Raw genomic sequence first — 25,569 nt, 5'->3', positions numbered from 1 at the left:
GACAAGAGTGCCAAAGAGGAGGGATAAATTACAACCTGGATGAAAATATTCAGTGTTACCTACAGCACTGGGCAGGGGTGTCTAACACTCTTTTGAAGAGAGCAGGCAAGTGGCAACAAGACCTCTTTACTAACAGATGACAACACTTTGTCAAGCTGGAATAGACACCATGCAAATATGAAGGTAAATTTAGGGAAGACTGGCATGTAGTCAGTGCTGTCCCACCTAAGCACCAGGAAAATGGTAATAAAGAGGCTTTTTGGGTGAAGGATTTTGATATTGTGGCATCAGGGACCGCTGTAAGGAGTTCTGGCATGTATTTCCTACCTCAAAAGCAGGACAGTCTTTGACCTACAAAGTGACTTTTGAGCTTGGTCAGAAGCAAACCAGCAAGTAAACTGAAGTTGTTTCATGGCAGAAGAATAAGTCTTTAGTTATAGGCAGCTAAGATTAGAATTGAGAGTGAGTGTGGAAAAGAGAATTGGGTGGTGAAAAGGGGAGCACTTGACGTTACTCAGGAAGGGGGGAAAGTGACACTCTACCTGATAGACAGGCTTCAGCACCGAATGTGCAGATAGATGGCAGAGTGGTTGTTTTTGTCTGATTATTTGTACTTTGATATCTCCCTTGTGAATTCCTGTCAGGGTGCTTTAGTTTTAATAATCGCTTCATTTTGTGTTTACCTTTGGTGCCCTTGCCATTATTCTCAGTGTCTGGAGGGTGGCCATGTGAGCCCAGTCCTGTCACTTAACCCGAACCAGAAGAAAGTAAGAAAGATGGAAAAATAAATCAATGGATATGCATTATTCAATAAAGATAACATTGTAATTATAATAATTTAAGAGATGAATAATATTTTCTACATTGCTGCATTAGGAATCAAATACCAAAGTAATTAGAAATGTAATTACCACTAATTGCATTTCTGCGTTTTATCATAAACTGCTTGGTTTTCATATCTAGACATTAAAATTTTATTTCAACCTCAATTAAAAAAAGAAACTTCTGTAATGTATGATCAGACATGGCTATTTATTGGATACAATAAAAATACAAGCAAGAAATGATGCTTTCATTTGATAACATGTAGCATCATCCTGTTTATTTGATTGCAATTAATGCTATTAATGACAATCCATTTATCAGCATCCTAAGATTTAGTATTAGTAATTAAGATCTGCAGTATTCAGTCATAATAATGTAATGTTTTATTGCAGTGACATTCATCTTTATTTAAACAGCCTAATCACTGCTAATCATATCATACTATATATATATATATATATATATACTATTGTGATATGAAGAGACAAGAGACATGGCAAGGTTTGGGGCAGCCACTCATATAATTCTGTATCCTGGCTGCAAAAAGTAAATGGTTTTAGATTGAGTCAAGTTTACAAGACAGAGTCCAAAACAGAACTGAATTCCAGGGAAAAGGTGTGAGGCTTTATAGGAAGTCTGGAGGTAATGATGTCATCCTTGGGGCGGGGACTGGAAGTGATGTTATCTGAGATGCCATGACCAGAAGTGATGTCGTTCTTGGGGCAGCGACTGGAAGTGATGTTGTCTGAGGGGCCTGGATCAGAAGTGGGTGTCCCAAGTCGAGGTGGTGGCTCCTGGTGGGATTTCCCTAGAAAGGTCTGCAGGGAACTTAGAAAGAGCGTCAGCCCTTCAGCTGCCTCCTATTCACACGTGTATGACACTATATATATATATATATATATATATATATATATATATATATATATATATATGTCTATATATATATATATCTATATATAGACTGTATATATATATATATATTGTCGCAAGCGGCTGGGGGTGGAGCCAGCCGGGACGACAGAGGGGACCGGAGGAGGGCTGGTGCCTCCTCCCGAACATGAGGGGCGACCGCCCTGGTTTTGTTGGTGGCCTCGGGTAGGGGGCTTGGAAGCCCAACCCTGTAGGGGCCCATGGCCACCGGCAGGCGGCACCCCGGTGCCTGAAGAACCCTGGACCTCAGCATTTCTGCCACACCAGGAAGAATGGGGGGAAGAAGAATGGAGACACCCAAAGGGTGTCCAAGGAAGAATGCCGGGAAGCAGCTGGAGCCCATCCGGGGTGGTATAAAAAAGGGTCACATCCCTACATTCGAAGGCGGAAGTCGGGTGGAAGAGGACAGAGCTGGAGAGAGGATTGGAGGCAGCCAGAAGAAAGGCATTTGGGACAGTGTAAAAGGCCTGGACTTTTGGGGAATCGGTGCTGGAGGCGCTGGGTTTGTGCACTGCTACACTTGTAAATATTGTAAATAGTTGTGGTTAATAAACGTGTGTTGCGTGGAAGATACGATGTCCATCTGTCTGTGTCCAGGTCCCATTCCACAATATATATATATATATATATATATATATAGTGATATTGGCGCTCGGTTGGAGCCAACCCGATACAGACTGACACCAGAGGCATGGGCAAAATAAACAAAAAGATTTATTTTTTCTTCACCTGTGGGGCATGTCTTCCCCATGAACCCCACAGGCACAACACAGTCCCAAAATATAAACAAAGAAATATCACCCCCAAATCACACTCTTTGTCTTCCACTCCTCCCGGGGCAGCTTCGTCCTTCTCCTTCCGACTGTGGTGCCCTTAGTAGTGGCTGTAGTCTCCTCTTATAGCCCATCCAGAAATGCTGCAGGTGCTCGTTGACCTACTTCTGGCTGCACCTCCGGGTGTGGCTGTGCTCCTGCCCAGATGGGCTCGTTAAGCTGGGCAGCTCAATGCAGCTCCCCTTGGCAGAGGCTCTGGTGTTCCACAAAAGTGGCCGTGACGCAACCCCAGGGGGGCTGCCACCAAAAGTTCCAAGGAAAGTAGTGTGGCTCCCATGGCTGCTCCCATGGATCTAGTGACAAAGGAGTGTTTTGGCCAGGCATGGGTCCCAGCCGTCCCCCACAATATATATATGTGTGTGTGTGTGTGTGTGTGTGTGTGTATAAAGGGTGGTCCAGATCTAATTATGCAGATCCAGATCGTCTGGATGACTTTGATTTATGCGGGGATGATTTCAGTTTGGCACAAAGACAATTCTTCATGTCGTCAGTTCACACACTTCTCTATGGCCTGGGATGATTTTTTGGGTAATTTTCTATGTAATAAACGTAATAAGTTATAGCGTAATGAAAATTGCATAATTACATCTGGACCACCCTATATATAAATATATATATATATATATACACACACACAGTAGACTCCTGCAAAGTCGCAGCATCAGTCATTCGCGGATTTTTCCTTAGAACCTATCTATTAATTGTTAGCGGAAACCGCAAATATCCTCCACTATTTCTATGGCTTTTATCATGGCAATACTGCATTGTAGAGAGAGCAGGAAGTAACTGAAGTGGAAAACACGGCTTGGGATGGTGAAAGTAGCCAATAGAATTTGAAACTGCAACTCCCAGCAGTCCCTGCAGTGGCTCTGATTGTTCTTCTGCTGAGGGTGCTGGGGTTGTTGGGGTCAAAGGATGTCAGCATGGCTTTTAAAAAGGGGGCCGGTGACTAAAAGCAAAAAAAAAGTTTTTGTCATTTGTGTTTCAAGTTCCTGTCTGTCTGCCTTCTGTTGGGTTACCTGTACTTATTCATTTTTTCCTGGATCGTTTTGTACGTCTTGAATGTCTGCTGTCTGCCTGTGTACATGTGGACTGTAAGTGGATTCATGGCCATCCTGCATAGAAAGGAGCACTCCTGAACCCGTCAACCCATCTTCACCACTTCAGGAACTAGCGGTAGGACTATCTGTACATTCCCATTCAACGTGCGGATCTCTGGACTATCTATTTTCATCATCACATTTCATCTGTTAAAGTTTTTCATGATTTACTGTGTGTTTTTTGTTTGGGCTTTGTTGTATTTAATGTGTAATCGCCATAAGGGGAACGGGTGGCATCGTTGTTTTCATTACATTCTTTATTTGCTGTTTGATTACTGATTTGCTTTGTTTTTGTCTCTGTGAGTGCGGCAGGTCGGGCCAAGGCTAGGTGGGTCCCTGGAATCTCCACCATAAAAATAAATAAATCACCGTCTTCTCGACGGTGTGAATCTTAATGGCACCGGACTGCTACAGCGTTATTCATTTCTCCTTGCTGCTGATTGACTGTGATGCATCACCAGCTGAGTGTTCTTGTGTTTTCCGTTTTGTTCCTCTTAACCCTTAAATCGCCACACCCGGCTATACATTACTCGTTTCCTAGTGCCATTTGAAAGTGCACAGGACCTGATCAGTCAGTGCCGTACATTCGTTGAATAGCCAGCTCATGACCACTGCCAGCCCCTTGTGAGCAGGGGGGCTGAATGCACCCCTAGAAGACACAGACGCTCCTCAAAAACTCCCTCTTAAAAAACGCTAAAAGATTACCCTCACATTGCTCCCTTACTTGCTGAGCTTACTAGGGCTGCTCTGTTGCGTGATATGTTTCTCGCACGAATCTAAGCTTACTTAAAAGCCTGAACAGCACCTGTCTTTTTTGGCTGATTGCTTTGTTTCTCTCTCCTCCCCCAGACATTCTCTGCTCCTGTTGGGGTTTGTGCTCCTCTATGATGTTTGTCTATTTTTTAATCGATAACTAACTGCATACTGAGCTTGCTTTACTTCTGAAAGAGAGATGTTTGTTTTAAGTGTTTGAATAAAGTTCCTGTTTCTACAGTCTACTGTGTTTCGGTGCAATTCTGTGACCCAAGCGTGACACACTTCAGCACTGCAGCCTCACTGTCCCTGGGATTGAGCCGCTGCACTAGACTAGCCTGCCAACATCAGCGCTTACCTCTGTGTGCTTGCGTGTAGCCAGTTCAAACGCAGTTGGCTCAGTGATTTACATCCATGGCGTCAGTTGCACTTTGTACATATTGTTCCAGTAGTTTTTAAAATAGTTTTTACAGTTCATTAGCAGTGTGTAAAATGATTAGTGTTGCAGTAATTGTGATGCTCTTTGCATGAAAAAAGTGTTCCATTAAAATTTCACTTTTTCTTTGTGAATTGTGACGTTTACTTAAAGTGCAGCAAAAAAGTATTTGGCCCCTTCTTTTTTCATTCGGTTGTAGTATACAAAAACATGAGACATCAAACAGACAAGCTTCTCTTCTGTCTATGAGGTCTAAAGTGCCCGTGTTCCCTATTCTTCATCACTGCATGATACTCTTTGTACTTCCAGATGAGCCCTCATTGGTTGTCAGCTCTCATGCACACAAAGCCCATTACTACAACAAAAGACGATATCAAACCTGTTTGATTTTGTCAAAGCGGGTCACAGATTAGTTGAAGTGAGTCATGGGGCAGATCATATTATGTGATATTGTCATATTATTATTCACAGGAGCATGCTGCCGATTGCCTCTGACTCACTAAGATTATATAAATAAAGACTATAACTGAAGATAGCTGTAAATGCTGAGTAATGTGACATAGCCTTTGCTTATAATAACTGCTTATAGTATGTGTTGGATTTCTGCTCTTTTTAAATGTAAAACTGCTTTTTATTTTCTGCATGGACTTGTTATGAGGGAATTTCTTAACAGCACATTGCCACATTATTCTCAGTTGTTTATAGGCATTGACTTTAGGCACTATTATAGAAAGAAAACGGGTAAAACAACTACTCTGTAGCACCCATTTCTTTAGGGCAGGCCTAATGAGTGTAGCTCCACCACACAGAATGCTATTAACAGTGACATTTTCGCATAAGATTTCTCAAATCGAGACGAGTATCTCCGGCACTCTACCTCCATTACTAGTCAGAGCAGTTTCCTGTACACATAATGATTCCTTCTGACCATAATGATGTTACCAGTATCTATGGTTTGTGACGCAATAGGATAAAAATGCTATTTCAACTGGATTTTGAATTGGGCACAATTAGGATGATAAAAATGTACACAGAGTGCTGTAATCAGGGCCTCGGTATAAAGCACCAGAAACACTCATCTGCCCTCTGTCACATTCTAGCCGTCATGATCTCCAGTTATTTTTGATCAGTTTCTTTGATTTGGAGTGTTTTTCACTTTTACATTTTTTTATATTTACTTAGCTTTCATCCTTTTGTGTCCTGCTTTTAATGACATTGTTATGGTGTACTGTGCTGTCTGCCTACAGATGCATTTCTTTAGCCGCACTTCCACTCCACATGCATCAATTGTTGCCATTTTTGATGATCTGTTATTTAAGGGTTAAGTGCTGCAGTAAAGTCATACTGGAAATTTACCTAAAAACTAGAGGAAAGATTCTGCAAAAAACTAATAATAAAGTGTGGCTTTGTTCAAGAAATCAGGTTTATGGTCCAGCCATGTTGACTATGAATACTATTTTTGCCTAAGCAAGAAAATTTGTTAAATCAAACAACCCCCACTTTTCCTATAGTTAGAATTCCAAACCCTTGCTACTCAAGTTTAGATTAAACAGAACTTTATTTGTCCCCAGGGGAAAATTTGGCTTTTTACAGAAGCTCTTTAAATAAATAAATTCATAAATAGAGAGATAAATAAATATATATACACATGCACTATGGTCTGAACACACAAGAGAAGGACTAAAAAGGAAGAAAAATTTAAAAAGAAAGAAAAGAACACTTCTGGAAAGAAAAGAAAACTTCTGACTTTGCGGTGACATGAGGTATTAGGCAGGCGTATTGCTGTTGGTATAAAGGAGCCACAGTTGTGTTTCTTAACACACATCTGCTGAATAATTTATTGGCTGAATGTCCTTAGTGTTAGTGTGTCAGAGAGAGGGATGTGCAGTATTGTTCATAATGGCAAAATCCTTTACTATGACCTCCAGGGGGCCCAGAGTGTACTCAGTATCTGATTTGCCCTTTTAATTAGCTTGTTCATTTGGTGGGCCTCTTTTGAAGTGATGTTACCAGCCCAGCACACCACAGCATTGAAAACAGAACTGGCCATCACAGAGTCATAGAAGATGTGAAGGATGTCACTTCCCACATTAAAGAAGCACAGTCACCTCAGGAAAAAGAGCCTGCTCTTCCCTTTCTTATATATTTCCTCTGTGTGCTGAGACCAGTACAACCTGTCATTTATGTGGAACCTCAAGTTCTTGCAGGAGTGGATGACCTCTCCATCTACTCTCTGAATAGTGACTAAGCATACAGGCTCTTTGGTGCAGTTAAAGTCTAAAACCAGTTCCATGGTTTTACTGACATTAAGGTGCAGATAATTCTCTTTGTACCAAGAAAAACAGCTCTCCACTGCACACATATACTCTGCCTTACCATACCCCTGCTATGAATACACCCCATTATGTGCAGAATCATCTGAGAATTTTTGCAAGTGACATGACCTGGTGTTATATTTATAGTCTGAGATGTACAGAGTGAAGAGAAAGGAGACAGGACTCTTCCATGTGGTACTCCAGTGTTGCTCACATCTGTATCAGTCCTTGAGTCTCACAAACTGTGGTCTACCAACAGATTGTGCATTATCCAGGACACCACAGGCTCATCCACCTATCCACATACTGTATCTCTGTGCTCACCCCTTAATATAAATGGCTGGATGTTAATGAAGTTGCTGGAGAAATCAAAAAACAATTCTCAAAGTGCTGCCAGTTTTGTGCAGGTGAGAATAAGTCTTGTGGACCACACAGACAATTGCATCCTCCACTCCAATTTTTGTCTGATAGGCAAACTGCAGTGGGTCCTAGTGGTCTACCATATAGCCCAGGACCAGTCTCTCAAATATTTAAATAAAACTAAAAGAACTGGGTGGAATCTGCTTTGTCCATGACATGTCTGCTTAAGAAACCCAGAGTCCCATCATGGATTTGGTGTTGCTTGTAGGCAATAGGGTGCTAGCAGATTTCTGCTTTCCTGTTCTGCTAGCAACTTACAGTTTTGTGCTCATGGTTTGAGCCCCTACAAGGTTCAATAATTCCGTGGGACAGTGTCCATGAACATCAGCAGTCTATTGTGCCCATTAAGTGAGAACTACTAGAAATAATTGCTGCTCTGTCCACTGCACAAGTGGGACCTTATCTTCTGGTGACCCCTCACAGCTAATATCAGTTGATACTGATGCTATTGCATGTTTGATATTTATAACATTGGTGGAGTTTTTTACTACTCCTGACTCTGGTATTGCACAAGCTTTGACGACACATGTCTATATATATATATTCATCCATTTTGTGAGCCACATTTTTTTTTCTATTAGAAAAATAAAGTGTAACTACAATCTTCATTAATTTCACAGAGAAATGGAAGTGACAGCGAAGGTGGTAGGGAATGAAAACGGCGACTGTACGCAAGCGCTGCATGGCCGCCCTGCTGTGCACTGCTGAGAGTTGATTCTACAATAAAATAAAATAAAAATAAAATGAGGAATGACCTTGGAGTTCAATCATCACCCCTAAAAGCGGATAGTAGACATCACATAGTATATGTGTACCAAATTTCTGGTCAATAGTTCAAACGGTTTGCGAGCTACATGTGATTTAAAATCCTGGACAGACAAACAGACAGCCATGGTAGCGTATTGTATAGGAAAATAATAAAGTTTCTTTACAGGATAACCATTGCTCATAATTTAAATTACAGAATCTTGTTCTATCATAGGCCTTGTTTCCCTGATAGCTCATCATATTAAACACAAACATTAACACTGAAGCAAAATACAACTAGACGCAGTCAGTGATTCTGCTCAGACTCAAAACTAGATGCCGCTAGCTGTGAAGATGTACCACCTCAGGAAATGGTTAAAATGTTTAGCTTTAAGCCAGACTAAAAACTACTGATCCGTGTAAGTAATGATTCAAAAGTTTAAAGTGCCCGAGGTTACACAGCCTGAGTTATAAACAATGAACCAAACTACTGACACATACAGAAAACTATTTATTTTTTGTAGGTTTAGAATGCTAAATTATGCTTGGGGAATTCATAAAAGATTATAATGTGACATGCATTATTTTTCCTTTCCACATTCAGTATTAATAGAAATAGTTACACATTTCAAATATAATACCACCTGAGATAGTGTGCTTAATTTATGAAAACACAATCAATTTATTTTATGATTTCTATCTATAAAAGTGTATCATCAGCCAAGTAGATCTTACAATCTGACTTGTTCTGCATGGATGTTATTATTGTTAAGGTTTAATTTATTTGTTTAGGTGGCCAGTCTGTATAAGTCTTGGATCATCTGTTACTTCTGTTTCACTTTTCAGTCCAGAAATATTCAATGATACTAAACACATGCTGACCAAATGTATTTTGTGAGATTTGTTTTGATTGGCTGCATGACACATTATCTGTGTCATGTTATGTGACACATATTGAAAACATTTACCCAAATAAGCTGAAATGAAAACCACTTGCTATGTTGATTGTAAGTTGTATTCAATTAAATTTTATCCATGTCCAAATATAAACCATACGTTTACAGTTTATTCTTAGCAGAACTTCATAAATAAGTACAGGACAGTGGCAAGTCTGTAAAATATCAAAGCCACTCCAGAGTTTTGTGCTCTAAGAGGTAATCTGCACCACTGAGAAAGATATTATGTGATAAAATTTATAATGTTTTCTCATGCTATGCAGCTCTATGTAACGCGCATGTTATTGTGGACAAAATTTACTTCCTTCTTAAGGAGGGCATACAATATATGATTTTAATTTGACTTGCGAATTAATAAGTGGCTTTTCAAATCAGTACAAAATCACAAGAAAATCTCCAATGGCTAGGTCTGAGAATATATTCCGACCCAAGCCAAGTGACTCTCGGACTCCCTAAGGGTTTTTTTTTTTTTGGCCTGTCAAAAGAATTTGGGTTTTGTCAGCTTGAGTTCATCAGGAGTGAGAGGTCAAACAATTTTGTGTTTTAATTTCCAATGACAAAAAAGTGATTTCATATACAATCTTTGATAAGCATGGCCACAAAATATTTGATGGTGTGTAGCAAGGAAATTGGCTGAGATGTAGCAAGAGAACCACGCACTGTATGATATTGCTTCCTAGAAATAATACAATTGCGTCTTCAAAGAAAAAATGCTGAGGGACATCAATTAGAAGCTACAAACTCCTGGAAGCATTTCATACTTGTACTTTTAACAGTTTAGCGTAACAGTTATCTTTTTCTTTATATTTTTCTTTACTTTACAAAGAACAAAGAGGGAAAAACTCTGGGTCTGTCTCAACAGGCTTTGAACCACTGTCTTCCATATGGGGTGGAATTCCCACTAGCTCACCTCAAAGCATCCCTTCCCCATGTTCTTTCTTTCTTTCTTTCTTTCTTTCTTTCTTTCTTTCTTTCTTTCTTTCTTTCTTTCTTTCTTTCACGACTCCACATTCTGTTACTCTTCTGCTGTGTTCACTTTGGACAAGACCTTTAGGGTGAGAATCAGCTTTACTTTTGTTTGCACTCTGTGCCTTCAAAACTCCTGTTTTCAATCATCCTGCATGTTTTCCACTATTTTTAAAAATAATGTAAAATTCTTGGGGTGGCCTGGGACTGCCTTTTGGTGCCTGGACTGTATATTTTCCATTACAAACCTTTTTCCAAATTTGTCAAACATTTTAGACCAGAGAATTGTCAAAGAATATACTGTAAAAGCCAACCATAAAACTCAGTTAAGTTAATCTTTAAAAAAAACATGTATGGTTCCTCATTCAAAACTACAACATCATTGCCATCGGAGGTGACTTCCAAAGCTGGATTGCAAGATGATTAATAAGTAGACAACTTAGAGTTGAGATAAGAGAAGAATGTATCACATGTGTAGGGTCATCATAGATCCATGCTTAGACTGTTACTCTTTCTTCTTCTTTCGGCTGCTCCTGTTAGGGGTTGCCACAGCAGATCATCTTTTTCCATATCTTTCTGTCTTCTGTGTCTTGTTCTGTTACACTCATCACCTGCATGTCCTCTCTCACCACATCCATAAGCCTTCCTCTTTTTCCCTTCCCTAGCAGCTCTATCCTTAGCATCCTTCTCCCAATATATCCAGCTTCTCTCCTCTGCACATGTCCAAACCAATGCAATCTCACCTCTCTGACTTTGTCTTCCAACCGTCCAACTTGAGCTGACCCTCTAATGTACTCATTTCTAATCTTATCCATCCTCGTCACACCCAGTGCAAATCTTAGCATCTTTAACTCTGCCACTTCCAGCTCTGTCTCCTGCTTTCTGGTCAGTGCCATCATCTCCAAACCATATAACACAGCTGGTCTCACTACCATCCTGTAGACCTTCCCTTTCACTCTTGCTGATACCCGTCTGTCACAAATATCTCCTGACACTCTTCTCCACCCATTCCACCCTGCCTGCACTCTCTTTTTCACCTCTCTTCCACAATCCCCATTACTTTGTACTAATTTATATTAATTCCGATATATGAAAGCACAGTGATTACCACTGAAGTTCCAGCAGAATGGGTCTGAATCTCAACCACTGTCTAGGTGGATCTTTCAAGTTATCCCTATACCTGCATTATTTTTTCTTTGGGAAATCCAGTTTTTCTTCCACTTCCCAAATATGGACATATTATGTTGTTTAGCTGATATTACTGTGTAGTAATGTGTGGCAATATTGTTGCAAGGTGGTTAGCATTTTTGCTTCATGCTTCTTGAACAGCAGGGCCACCACATGTCCAAATTTTTAAACTGTCCCTGGTTGTGCAGGGTTTCTCTTGGTACTCCTCTTTCCACCCCCATTCCAAACACAGGTCAGCTATAAACTGGTTATGGTGTGTACTGTATGGGTGTTTGCAGCAGTGTGCCCTGCAATGAGCTGGTGCTTTCTGCTGCCAGTGTAATCTCGAGCCCTTAGTGATCCTGTGTTAAAAAGGTGGTTTAAGGCTATAGACGGACGGATATTTCTATTTAGTCTCTCTAACTTTTCCTACATTTTTTTTTATCTTACTTAGCATGTCCAAGTTTGTCAAGGCTGGATGGGTCTTATGACAATCTGTCTCATTAGAAGACTGAGTTATGAAAGCCTCCTCTCATCATGATTTGCCCCATCTCTCACAATTTATAACAGGTAGTTTGTTAAGGTGCATGAAAAGAGCTATCTCAGTGTCTGTTAAAACACTAGAAAGTTATATAACTTTCAAAAGTAAAGGAGATATTGCATGGACTGTATGAGGACCTTAAACAGGTACAAACTGTTAATATAATTCTTCTGACAAACCATTTTTCTTATTTATGTATTCAAAGATGTTATTCTGAGAAAAAAGTAAATCTGATATTCTGCTTATATGCATTTATCTTAGGTTTCTTAAACAGACATTTGAAGGTTTGTTATTTGTTCACATTATGAAGTATCCTATTTGAGACAATGTTTATAATGTTACATGTGCAGACAGTATGGTTGAAACAAAATATTTAAGGAAAGAAATTGCAAACATCCAAATACTTTTAAAATAAATACCAATAGTAATTCATTTATGAAAACCTTTGATCCAAAAAAATTAATTTCTTGTTACTGTTTAATATGTCACTGTGCTGTGTACAAAAAATATTGTATAAATCTGCTTCTTCTCACATGTACAGCTAACACAAGGCCAGATTTAGCTCACAGGGGCTCATCATTTAGAACTGCTAGGCAAGCATTAGAAGACAAGAAAGGGACAACTACGAAAATGGGCATTGTACTATTTCTGTGTGACAGAGTCAGCATTACATTGGATCTTCTTTTCCTTGTTTGGAATGGCATGATTTACCTAAGTGGCGGCCTGCACATGGAGAAAGGGTTTAAAACCTTGGAAGAAAGTCCAGCACATCTTTGAAGCCAACGGACACATGGGAGATAACGTTATTTGATCATGAAAATTCTTCCAGTGCATCGACGAAAATAGCAGACTATATACATCGAGCTCCCACTTTGGTGAAAGGTCTTGTCATGGCTTCCTCGTCTCTTATATCACGTAAACCGTCATTAAAGAAAACTAAATTATTTCTCCTATGTGATTCCTTACCGCCGTATCACTAAGGGCAGGGTATCGCCTTTTAATATTATATCTATATAGTTTCGGGTTATGTAGCATGCCGCAATAAAAAAAGAACTTATTCCAACCAGGCAGCTAGCACCCCCTGCTGGATAGAGTTATAAATCCTTCCATCCATCCATTATCCAACCCGCTTTATCCTAACTACAGGTTCACTGGGGTCAGCTGGAGCCAATCCCAGCCAATACATTGTGCAAGGCAGGAAACAAACCCCGGGCAGGGCGCCAGCCCATCGCAGGGCACACACACTAGAGACAATTTAGAATTGCCAATGCACCTAACCAGCAAATCTTTGGACCGTGGGAGGAAACCAGAGTACATGGAGGAAACCCACGCAGACACGGGCAGAACATGAAAACTCCATGCAGGGAGGACCCTGGAGGCAAACCTGGGTCTCCTTACTGCGAGGCAGCAGTGCTACCCACTGCACCACCATACCACCCGAGTTATAAATCCTCTTCAAATAACTACTGTCAGACATCCATCCATCCATCATCCAACCTGCTATATCCTAACTACAGGGTCATGGGGTGGCTCCAGGGGTCTGCTGGAGTCAATCCCGGCCAACACTAAGCATAAGGCAGGAAACAAACCCCGGACAGGGCGCACACACACACACCAAGCACACACTAGGGACAATTTAGAATCGCCAATGCACCTAACCGGCATGTCTTTGGACTGTGGATGGAAACCGGAGCACCTGGAGGAAACCCACACAGACACGGGGAGAACATGCAAACTCCATGCAGAGAGGACCCGGGAAGCGAACCTGGGTCTCCTTACTGCGAGGGAGCAGCGCTACCCACTGTGCCACTGTGCCGCCCGAGTTATAAATCCTCTTTAAATAACTACTGTCAGACATTATTTGAAAAAAAAATGGTGGTGGCATCTTTGATTTAACTCATTCAATACAATGAAAAAAAGATTGTTAAAAAATAAAGAACTACTTACAAAACGATCAGTCAGCCTGGTTTTATATAGAACCATTCCAGGTTTTTACACAAGTACAGAACAAAAGTAATTTTTTTTTTAATAATTTTAGCACAGCCAGTTTAAAGATGTGGTTCAGTGTCATATAAAGAATCACAATGGGGGACTATAGAGCCATCTTTTTGGTTTACAGTTCAAAGTGCGAGACACTAAGACATGCAGTGCTCATCTTTTGTAGTACAATTTACCAAGTTCTTGTTTCAAATGCGTAAAATTGTTATGTTTTTAGTAGCAAATTACTTATTTTTAATATGTTAACCAGCTTCCTGCCAAAAGAAAGAGGTTTATTAACATTTTAAAAAAATGTACATGCAAAGAGAAAGTCAAACTACAAGGATCATCACATTTACAATGAAATGTGATGAATTCATTATGTCTTCTGTTTAAATTTTCTCTCTGAAGATGTGGCAGACGTAAAGACTAGGAATTTATACTTTCACAACTTCAAGTATGATTATCTTCATATCTATTTGAACCCATGTGTATATATTACTTTTTTTTCTTAACAACTGTTTGTTGAACTTCAGTATAATGACTCCAAATATAAAGAAGACACAGAAGTAAAATAAAAGCAAATTCTTCTTGACATATTTTATCCACCCTCACTCATCCCAAGCTGAGCTCAGGTAAAGTGTGGAGGATAAGCAGATCATCAGAGAAGCTCGGACATTAACTGCACCACTCAACATCAACAAGGATGCTGCAGAGATAAAGAAACAAAGAAGCAGAAATAGAAGGATGCATCATGGGATAAGAGACACCTTGGCTTTGCATAGCTGAGCTGAAGTAACGAGTCATCATTGGATTTTCCAGATGACTTGTTGATCTGAGTCGCAGACATGGTAAAGTACATTAAACTACATATACAGTACAGGCTTACCCCGAATTACAAGCAACCACTTTATGAAAATCTGCAACATAGGAAAAAAAGTCTGCTAATTCACTTTTTTGTCTTATGAGCTGCAATGAAGCTGATTTTTCATGGTTACAAAGGCTGAGTCCGATACAAAGTCATGCCATATACAGCTAACGTGGGGTGAGAGGATGAGGCAGTCCTTCAGGTGGCATTTTGGCAAGGCATCATTTTCATGCAATTTTATTTTTTTTAAGTAATTTGAACTTTAGAATTGCATAAATATTCAGTTTCTTAATTTTATCAGTACATACTAACTTGTGAAAGGACTTTGAGGCAAAGCCTTGCTGTTGAATTTCTAATGCTACATAACACATTTCACAGAGTTTTGCTGCCCCAGGATCTTCCAAAGATAAAAACAGCACATGTGCATTTTGAAGCTACATGTTAGTGCTTGATATTGGTGTATATTTTCCTGATTTTTCATATATCATATTTACTGTATACAGTATATACTGTATATATATTGATTATGCCATTTTGTATAATTTTGTCAATTTCTGGATTTTTATGAAGATATCATACATACAATGTCTTTTAAACGCCTGTGCATGTTAAGTTGAAAAGGTCAATCACCTTTTAGCTTTCAGGACAGTTTGAAAGTGCCAAGGTATTTACACCGAGAAACATGCAAGTGAACAAAACTCAAAATTATTTTTGGCAGGTCAAACATAAGCAGTAAAATATTTTTAGTGTTTTAATGTCTATTTTGTGTTTTAAAGCTAATAATTTAAATTTCTTCCAAAAACAATAATATACTGGATTTTCTGTGTTTACTATTTTGTCTATTGTTACGAGGTTTGACTGTACCATGGGAATATTGTATTATGAACCTTGTTTTGGAATCCATATTGCAAGGGTCCTCAATTCCGGTCCTGGAGGGCCGCAGTGGCTACAGGTTTTCATTCCAGCCAGTGTCCTAATCAGAAGTCAGTCCTTGCTGATAATGAAAGTTGGTGTTTAACTCTAAGCCTTGTTAGTCCTTTCATTCATCAAAGACAAATTTTAGTTACTTTATAGATCAGAGGTCCTCAATTACAGTCCCAGAGGTCTGCTATGGCTGCAGGTTTTCACTTTAACCAATTTCTTAATTAGAACCCTTTTATTTACTACTAACGCAATACATTTTTTGGGCTTCATTTTAGGTCTCTTGCCTGTTACCATTCAGAACCCTTAATTGTCTATGTGCTGCTACAGCAGCCTGTGTTAATATTGTTATTAGACTGTTTGGTACATTCCTACCTCCACCCCCTATTTAATTAATACATATTGGTATGTCCCTATCACCCTTTTTGCTATTGGCGCTGCTTTAGCCCTTGCTTTACCATCCGCCATATTGTATTTTAGGTTAAGGAAATTATCGTCCTTTTACCTTCGAGTTGTCAATGGTTTTCACGTCCTAGTACTTGTATGACTTCTTGCCAGAAATCTATATTAAAGTATACAGACTCTCAGCCTTGACTTTCTTGGTGAGTAAAACTATCTGTCCACGTTCACTACAACCAGCGGGGCGACGCTAACTCTGTATGGACTGGGTCATGGGAGAGAAGCCTCGCTAATATGGCATTCAGGGACAGAATAATCTATTTTAGATTTTAGTAGCTGCATTTAAGTTTTAATTGTTCCCTGTTTACTTAATCAGACATTAGTTAATAATGAGATGCAGATAACCAAAAAACCAGCGCTAACCATGAAGTATCTGTGATAAAAAATGTTTAGGAATGAATGAGAGGAGCATTGGAAGGACCATTAAGTAAAAAGCTATTCCGGTTCACAAAACACATGGATAATGTTCTCAGAGAAAGAAATTTTACAGTGCAATTAAAATTGCACTTGGATGAATGTAAGTATTAACAAGCTAAATAGTTCAATTCCAAGTTTCATTATCAGCGTAGACTGCTTTCTAATTAGGAAACTAGTTGGAATAAAAATGGGCAGCCACTGCAGCCTTCCAGGACTGTGATTGAAGACATCTGCCATATTGAATGATGTGGATTTGGTGTACCATCTCATGGCTAGTAAGGATATGTGGGGATGGATGAGGTTGGGAGGGTTTCTACAAATGTACCTTCTCTCAGACAGCATTATTTAGCACACCGGTACTGGTATGTGGAACAAAGTGTGGCTAGATATTTCAGGGTCTGGAGATGGTGATGAGGAATCACAGTGTCTCAGAGTTATGTGACATTCAAAGGCTATACTAGATCTTTAGGCTGCAGAGAGAAGTACTTATAAGTTCATGTGTTTTCTGCTTCACTCCGCACTGTCCGTGCAATGCGGCTGCAGAGAGCTTAAGCAACTCGGCACATCCACATAAAAAACGACAAGGGGTGAGTGAGTTATCTTGAAGGCTTTTACTGGACGTACCTCATTGTAAACTGAAATATATACAAAAGAAACATAGGCTACAGGCATTTACATGTGTACAATCAAAAGCAATACATAGCAGACAGTGTATATTAAACAATAAAGCTTTAAAAGACACTTACAAGGCGAGCGATTTCCACGGATGGATTAAGACAAAGAGAAGCGCATAGACAGGGGTTCAAATTGCTGCGTACCACAACTAACCAGACCCAGGGGTTTATATACCCTAAGGATACATTTTGGATGTGACCGAAACTAGAGATAAAGGGGTGCCTACGTGAGAGACATGGGGTGTATTGTATTCAAATGTTTATTATGGGACCTACGTGCTTTACGCGAATTTCATATACTTTTATAACACCAATGTGAGTGTGGGACGTGACTGACTGGTGTGTTAATAAATGACAAGATGAAGGGGGAGCACAGTTCAACAAATAACAGTCTCAACTAACAAGATGTGGGGCAGAACAATGTGCTATGGTTCAGACAACTTGGCATGTATTGCTCACAAGTCTTCTCACGTTATTCGGAACATCATGACTCCAAAAAAGATTATAAAATAGTTGTAAAACCTCAAGAAAGATCAAAAAGCTATTCCTTTGAATGTGAGGCTTTGAGCAATCAAGTGCAGGTAAACAGCTTTATTGAACAGTATTTAATTAAGGGAAATGTCAAATATGGGTTTGTTTGGAGGACTAATGCTATTATCGAACTAATTCTGTATTTTCTTGTTATCTGAACAAAAATGATCTTTTTGGGGACCAGGAATGTTTAAAAATGTTTTTAATTTAAATTTATGGAAAGTAAGAGTTTATATTATGAAAATTCACCCCTCAAACAGATTAGCTTTGTAAAGCTAGAGAAAGCCTATATTACCTGTTTTAAAAGTACTGTATTTCACCCACCCATTTTCTGATACTGCTTTTCCCCAGTAAAGAGTTGTGGGAGCATCAGGTTTAATACAGGAAGCAACCAGCCTGTTAAAGGGAATACTTATTCACAAAGGGCCAATTTAAGATTAAAAATTAACTTAACAACATATAAATCCAATGAAAATGGCTTCTTTTCAGGCAAACTCCACTCAGAAGAAACCACAGTCACAGTTAATCAGGGTCTTGACAGTTTGAAAAGACTGAAGAAATGTTAAGCTGGGTTGTTCATGTGTAACAAGGATATTTCTTGAACAAAAACAGCAGAAAAAACATATACTTTGGTGAAATAATTTACTTTGGTGTAGTTTGATTGAGGGTGGCACGGTGGCACAGTGGTAGCGGTGCTGCCTCGCAGTTAGGAGACCTCGGTTCGCTTCCCGGGTCCTCCCTGCGTGGAGTTTGCATGTTCTCCCCGTGTCTGCATGGGTTTCCTCCGGGCGTTCCGGTTTCCTCCCACAATCCAAAGACATGCAGGTTAGGTGGATTGGCGATTCTAAATTGGCCCTAGTGTGTGCTTGGTGTGTTTGTGTGTGTCCTGTGGTGGGTTGGCACCCTGCCCAGGATTGGTTCGTGCCCTGTGTTGGCTGGGATTGGCTCCGGCAGACCCCTGTATTCGGATTCAGCGGGTTGGAAAATGGATGGATGGATAGTTTGATTGATGGATATGTTTGGGAATTTACTTTACACATTATAATTAGCTTATAGAAAATGCAGTTTGAGACACATGTAAATGATACAGCAACATGCTCACATCATGAGAACAACAACACACAATATTAGTGTTGATAAGTTAAGATTTACAAAAGTGGCTCATAGGCAATTAGGAGTGTTTTCTAGACCTGTCTGCTTTCCTGTTCTTGAACAAATTGATCTTTGTTGATGTGAAAAGTTTATTCCTCTCTTGAAGTATCTCTGACCAGAAGGCAGTAGTGTGTTGTAGCACAAACACAGCAGATATGTAGCGCAAGACAAAAGATAGAGCATATTCTGCACTAATAGAGTGATCACTAGAAGTAGGTTTCACATTACTGCTGGTCTGCAGAACAGCATGGGATACCAGTGATACCGTCCTGACATGAGAAGAGACGGTTGTGCCCTTTGGTAATTAAAGGTGTCTCAAGGATCTGAAAGATTAGGACACCTTCGGGGAAGATATGGATACTGGAGGTAGTAGAAGCACATAGATCCAGGATGCCAAAGGTGAACAGGTCCGAAATCTAACATGACTGGCTGCTTTTATATTAAATAGAAGACAGTTTTCTTGAGGGAGCACCATACCTTTACATTATTTAAGGTGCAAGGGGTGGGTGTGGGGGTAATAATGGCCAAGGCATTTTCTATTGAGAAAAGTCAGTGGGATACAGACAAGGTGGTTTTTGTGTTATAGCTGTTATTATATATTTTCCCTATTAAATTAATTCACGCTTTTGTTTTCAGTCGTCTAGATTACTGAAACGCACTCCTCTCAGGACAACCCAAAAAAGACATAAATCGTTTGCAACGAGTGCAGAATGCAGCTGCTAGAATCCTAACTATGAAAAGAAAATCCGAACACATTTCTCCAGTTTTAATGTCACTACACTGGTTACCTGTGTCTTTCAGGATTGACTTTAAAATTCTGCTTATGGTTTATAAAGCCTTAAATAATCTTGCCCCATCGTATATATCGGAATGTCTGACACCATATATTCGAAATCGTAATCTTAGATCCTCAAATGAGTGTCTCCTTAGAATTCCAAAAGCTAAACTTAAAAGAAGTGGTGAGGCGGCCTTCTGCTGTTATGCACCTAAAATCTGGAATAGCCTACCAATAGGAATTCGCCAGGCTAATACAGTAGAGCACTTTAAAACACTGCTGAAAACACATTACTTTAATATGGCCTTCTCATAACCTAACTAATTTAATCCTGAAACTCTGTGTATTCCATTCATCATAATAACTATTCATGGTGGCTCTAAAATCCGTACTGTCCCCTATTCTCTCTTCTGTTTTCCGGTTTCTTTGTGGTGGTGACCTGCACCACCTACTCAAAGCATCATGATGCTCCAACATTGATGGACTAAACGCCAGAAGTCTACATGACCATCATCATCAAGTCCTTCCATGAGAACCTTAAATCCAAAGAGGACTGTTTCATTTATCCCTGCAGATTTTATTTTTTTTCTCCAGCCGTCTGGAGTTTTTTGGTTTTTCGTCCTCCCTGGCCATCGGACCTTACTCTTATTCTATGTTAATTAATGTTGACTTATTTTTCTTACTGTGTCTTTTATTTTTCTATTCTTCAATATGTAAAGCACTTTGAGCTACATTTTTTGTATGAAAATGTGCTATATAAATAAATGTTGTTGTTTATCCAAAACTGAAGTATAAGATCTGTTTAGGCACAATTATTTATTTTACATTTGACAAACAGGCAGGTTAACTGACTTACTCACAATCTCACATTAAGTCTCAGGCCAGAACTGAACCAGCTACCTTTGGGATTTAAATAGCCATTGCCTTAGCCATGACACCATACTGCCGTGCCATTGAACTGTAATATCTGCACTCCCTCATTGGTATAGGTGGTAGGAAGGAGCTCTTATATTAGGCACTATTTACTAAATATTCTTATGGAGGAATGACCTGGGATAGACTTAGCATTTTAAAGGGGGTGCTCATATTCAGGACTAAAGGGATACCTGGTACCACTAGAGTGAGACGGATGGTCCTGGGGTTTCTAGGAAGTATTTAAAGTAAACCAACTCCAAAGTGGTCTCATATTAGAAGGAAAAATCCTTTGGTCAGAGCTCATACGTGTATGTAGTTGGGGTAAAGGGTAGCAGGGTACAGTGTGAAGAAGGGGAAGGATAAGGTAACAAGAAGAGACTAACCTGCAAGATACTGATAGATAAGCTATACACTGGAATGACTTTTGAATAACAGAGGCAGGATAATAAAGAGAATCTATAGCAGAAAACAACCAGGAAAGTTGCTATTAGAAATAAAGGGTCCTAACAAGAAAGAGAATAATACCAGTGATAAAAACAAAATGAACATTTATAAATCAAAAATCAAGAAAATAAAGCACAGATCCTAATGTAACTAAACACCTTTTCTATAACTAAGAATCATTTATAAATTTAGCATTGATTTTGGTAATTAAAAAGAAATTGGAGGATGTCATTTGTATGCCGTCACAATTTATACCTCAATAAAGACATTACACAAACCACATAACTCTCAACCTCTCGTGGAAATGGTAAATAAAATGGTAGCATTCATGAAAAAAAATGTACAATGGCATTAAAAAAAAACATTAAGATTACCAAAAATAATTTTAATTCTGAAAAAAATAACTAAAATATTCCTGTAAATTACAACATAAGCAAAATTGGGAGACTCTACCTGGCAAACAGTGAAAGCGTTGTTTAAGTAAACCTAAGGAGGTGCAAAGGTTTGTATCTTAGTTCTTGTTTGTTTTGTATCTTTTGATTCTCGATGCTCTGTATTTTTCTATTTTAATACAAATTCACACAAGGGTGACAATGGTGGCACAGTGGTAGCCCTTCTGCCTCACAGTAAGGAGACCCAGGTTCTCTTCCCGGGTCCTCCCTGCGTGGAGTTTGCATGTTCTCCCCGTGTCTGTGTAGGTTTCCTCCCACAGTCCAAAAACATGCAGGTTAGGTGCTTTGGCGATCCTAAATTGTCCTTGGTGTGTGTGTGCCCTATGGTGGGCTAGCACCCTACCCGGGGTTTGTTTCTGTGTTGGTTGGGATTGGCTCCTGTGACCCTGTGTTAGGATATAGAGGGTTGGATAATGACTGACAAATTCACACTTTCTTTTTTTTGATATTTTGTTCTCTTTTGCTAATGTTTGAATTCGAGGGTGGTTCAAGAGTAATTGTCATATACTTTGAAATGAATACCTATATTTTGCTTTTATATTTATTTTAGATCAACACTGTGTTGCCTTGGTTTATACTGCTGCCTTACAAATACAGACTCCTGAGCTTGCACATTTCTGGAATTTTTCTCTGGATACTCGTTTCTTTAACAACCACAACAATATCACTACTACTGCTGCTACTACTACTACTACTACTACTACTACTAATAATAATAATAATAATAAACCCAGCCACAGGGGATGCACAAACCAGTGTGTTTCTTTGTGCCGGTCCCAAGCCCAGATAAATGGGGAGGGTTACGTCAGTAAGGGCATACGGTGTAAAATTTTGGAAGATCAATATGGGGACAAAAATATAGATTTCCATACCAGATTGGTCAAGGCCCGGCGTAACAAGGGCCGCCACCAGCATTGTTAGCCAAAAGGGTGCTGGCGGAAATTGGGCTACTATTGGCCGAAGAAGGAAAAGAAGAGGGGGGAGACGTGTTCAGAGGCAGGAGGAGAGGAGGAAGGTAAAGAGAATGGAAATGAGTGTAGGAACTTTGAATGTTGGCAGTTTGACGGGTAAGGGGAGAGAGTTAGCTGATGTGATGGAGAGAAGAAAGGTTAATATATTGTGCGTGCAAGAGACTAAATGGAAGGGAAGTAAGGCCAGGTGGATCAGATGTGGTTCAAATTGTTCTATCATGGTGTGGACAAACTGACAAGTTACACTTACTTTTTTTTGTGTCATCCCTCACTTTGCTGCCTTGGTTTTGTTCCCTGTAAGTTTAGCAGGACTTGTATGTACTGCACTCACTTATTAATTTGTTTCCAGGTCAATTTTACTGGCAACATTCTAATTTATTTATTTGTGTGTTTATCCATAATTCCTTATACATGCACAGAAAGACAGTCATTAAAAACACCCTTATGAAAATGAACTATAAAACAATATACCCAAAATATCTGGATGTACTTCAAATATACATTCTTAAGGTTATAACTAAAGTATAAGAAAACATATATTTCCATTAATATATTCTATAAAACAAATTCCCAAGTATATTGACATATGTAATATAGTATGTGTCCAAACCCAAGACAGATCATTCATGCCTTAACATTTTACCTGGTGTCACACACGTGCGCATGGGAGGCAGTTAAAGGGCTTGAGTAAGGGCACTTCCGAATCAGACCAGGATGTGGCAGAGTACACTGGCTCTTTTTCTCTCTTTCCTGCAGACCATTCATGGGAGATTCCACCTGGCCCTCTTGACGACACTTCCGGGCTCGAGCCTATGGTTGAAGACCCTTATGAGCCCGACCCCTTTGACCTCACTTCCTGTCTTCCCCTTTAAAAGCCTCCACCTTTTCCCTATTCCCTTAGTTCTGTTTTGGATTCGGTTTTGTGCACATCAGTGCTATCATTTGCTTGCAATTTGCAGCTAGAAAACCAAATATATGGGTGGCTGCCCCAAACCTTGCTATGGCTCTTTGTGGAGTTTGTCACACTGGAGAAAGCCAAACACAGGCTTCAGTTAACAATCGTATTTCTTACTTGTACATGTTAATTATAGGTTTAAAATTTGTGTTGTGCCACAGTACTGATTGGTTTAGAACATATCTCAGTAAAAGAAACTATTGTATTATGAGATATCTTTTTAAAATTATATTGGAATAGATTTCTTAAATGTATCTTACAGTGTGTTATTTCTAGTATTTTAAAATATATTTTTAGATTTTGGAAAATATGTTTCAGTACACAAAAATGGCAATAATGTACATATGTTACAACACATTTCAGTACTGCAAGATTTTGTAATATATCCTTGAAGTATTTTATATCATTCTTTAAAATATATTTACTATAATTAGACAGTAATATATTTATTAAAAATGTAATTTACATGTGTTTCCATCCATCCATTATCCAACCCACTATATCCTAACTACAGGGTCACGGGGGTCTGCTGGAGCCAATCCCAGCCAACACAGAGTGCAAGGCAGGAAATAATCCCAAAGCAGTACATGTGTTTCATTCTCTCTAAAGGCATGTGCAGTATAAATTTGCTCTATGTATTCTCAGTACTTGCCTTAAATCATCAATGTTTATGCTATCATTGATCACGGTGCTGGAAACTGGCGACATGTTGCTGATTAACACATGTAAGCAGGCATTTCACTGTACGGTGAAAATAATGACGCTATAAACTTATAACAAACCACTTACTTGTTAATCCAAAGTACGGTTTTAAGTGAAGAACCCCATAGAATTAATTGTGGATGTTTTAAGTCACAGGATGTCCTGCTTCGACACCATTTAATTTTTAAATTTTTTTTTATTGATTTTAATTAGAAACAGATTCCGTACAGTCAACACCATTTAACAGGAGGCATCAACTGAGGAACAGAGATCTACAGAAAGAGTGGGGCAAGAGAGGTCCAGGTGGAAGTTATAAGCCATCATCCACTATGCTACTATTTTTAATAAGAATGTCAGTTCATCCAATAAAAAATAACATCAATAAAACTACAATGACTAAATATGGCAGTTTCTGGGTCTATCATGGCTTTGCTGGGGTTTAGTCACTGGTCTTAATTTTGTTTATTTCTGCCTATTTCTTTTTTGTGTGTAAATTGTCCTGTTGTTTCTGTTAATTAAATGTTTTATGTTGATTATGTTAATTTATTTAATCTAATGCCAACGAACTGTAAAGAATTTGTGAGGCAGCCAGGAGACAGTCATTGAAGACAGAAAAAGGGTCAAAAATGCGAGTGTCAAAGCCATAACAAGAGACAAAATTGGAAGGCAAAATAAACAGGAGGAGAAGACAAAACTACAGATGATTTTAATTCCATTGAAGAACACAGTGAATGCTTTGGAAAAGGTTTGTTATGTGCAGCTCGAATGGGGAAGTGAACTCTTGGGTAACCCATCAAACCATTACTCAAAGGTCATGACCTCTGTGGACATGCCCCTAACAATACGGGCAGCTGCCCTAACAATGGGAATCCCAAAATGGCAGGGGTTGAATCTTGTTTTGCTTTTTTGCTTCGTATTTCTATTGTTTTTTGTTTTCTTTTTATTAATTTCAAAGTAAATGGTTGTATCTGTTATGTTATTATTATATGTTTGATTGAGTAGCATGCCATTGTCATGTTCTTGTTTTTGAAAAATATAAATATATATTAAAAAAGTCAGCAAATATGTAAAACAAACAGTATTGAAAAGGACCAAAATAATAAACAAAATTTAAAGTAAATGCAATGCTGGTGCTAGGTTATTTTGTGCCCCAGGCCAAGCTTATTAGTGCGCCAACCAACTGTTCGGTGGCTGACTTGTTACGGCTGGGTTTTTTCCTCCCTTACAATCTGCTCCCCCTTGCGATTGACTAATTCGCCTCAATGGTAGTGCCTGCCCTGTGTAAATAGAGAGTTCACAATAAGGAATCAGAATCTATGACCCAAAAATTGCCCTGAAATGAGTTTCAGATCTCTGAAATTGACCCA

The 25,569-nt window shown here is 39.1% G+C and overlaps 1 long non-coding RNA gene across 1 annotated transcript; it reads left to right on the top strand.

The window, feature by feature from the left end:
- Positions 1 to 25,569, top strand: LOC120523762. The gene is made up of 3 exons (XR_005632695.1): positions 1 to 183; positions 11,903 to 12,018; positions 24,416 to 25,569. It is a non-coding gene; the product is annotated as an uncharacterized LOC120523762 (long non-coding RNA).

The sequence above is a fragment of the Polypterus senegalus genome, chromosome 2, assembly GCF_016835505.1.
Source record: "Polypterus senegalus isolate Bchr_013 chromosome 2, ASM1683550v1, whole genome shotgun sequence".
NCBI classification, from domain to species: domain Eukaryota; kingdom Metazoa; phylum Chordata; class Cladistia; order Polypteriformes; family Polypteridae; genus Polypterus; species Polypterus senegalus.
Note: the sequence above shows the minus strand (reverse complement) of the source record. Positions and strands in the feature narration are given on the sequence as shown.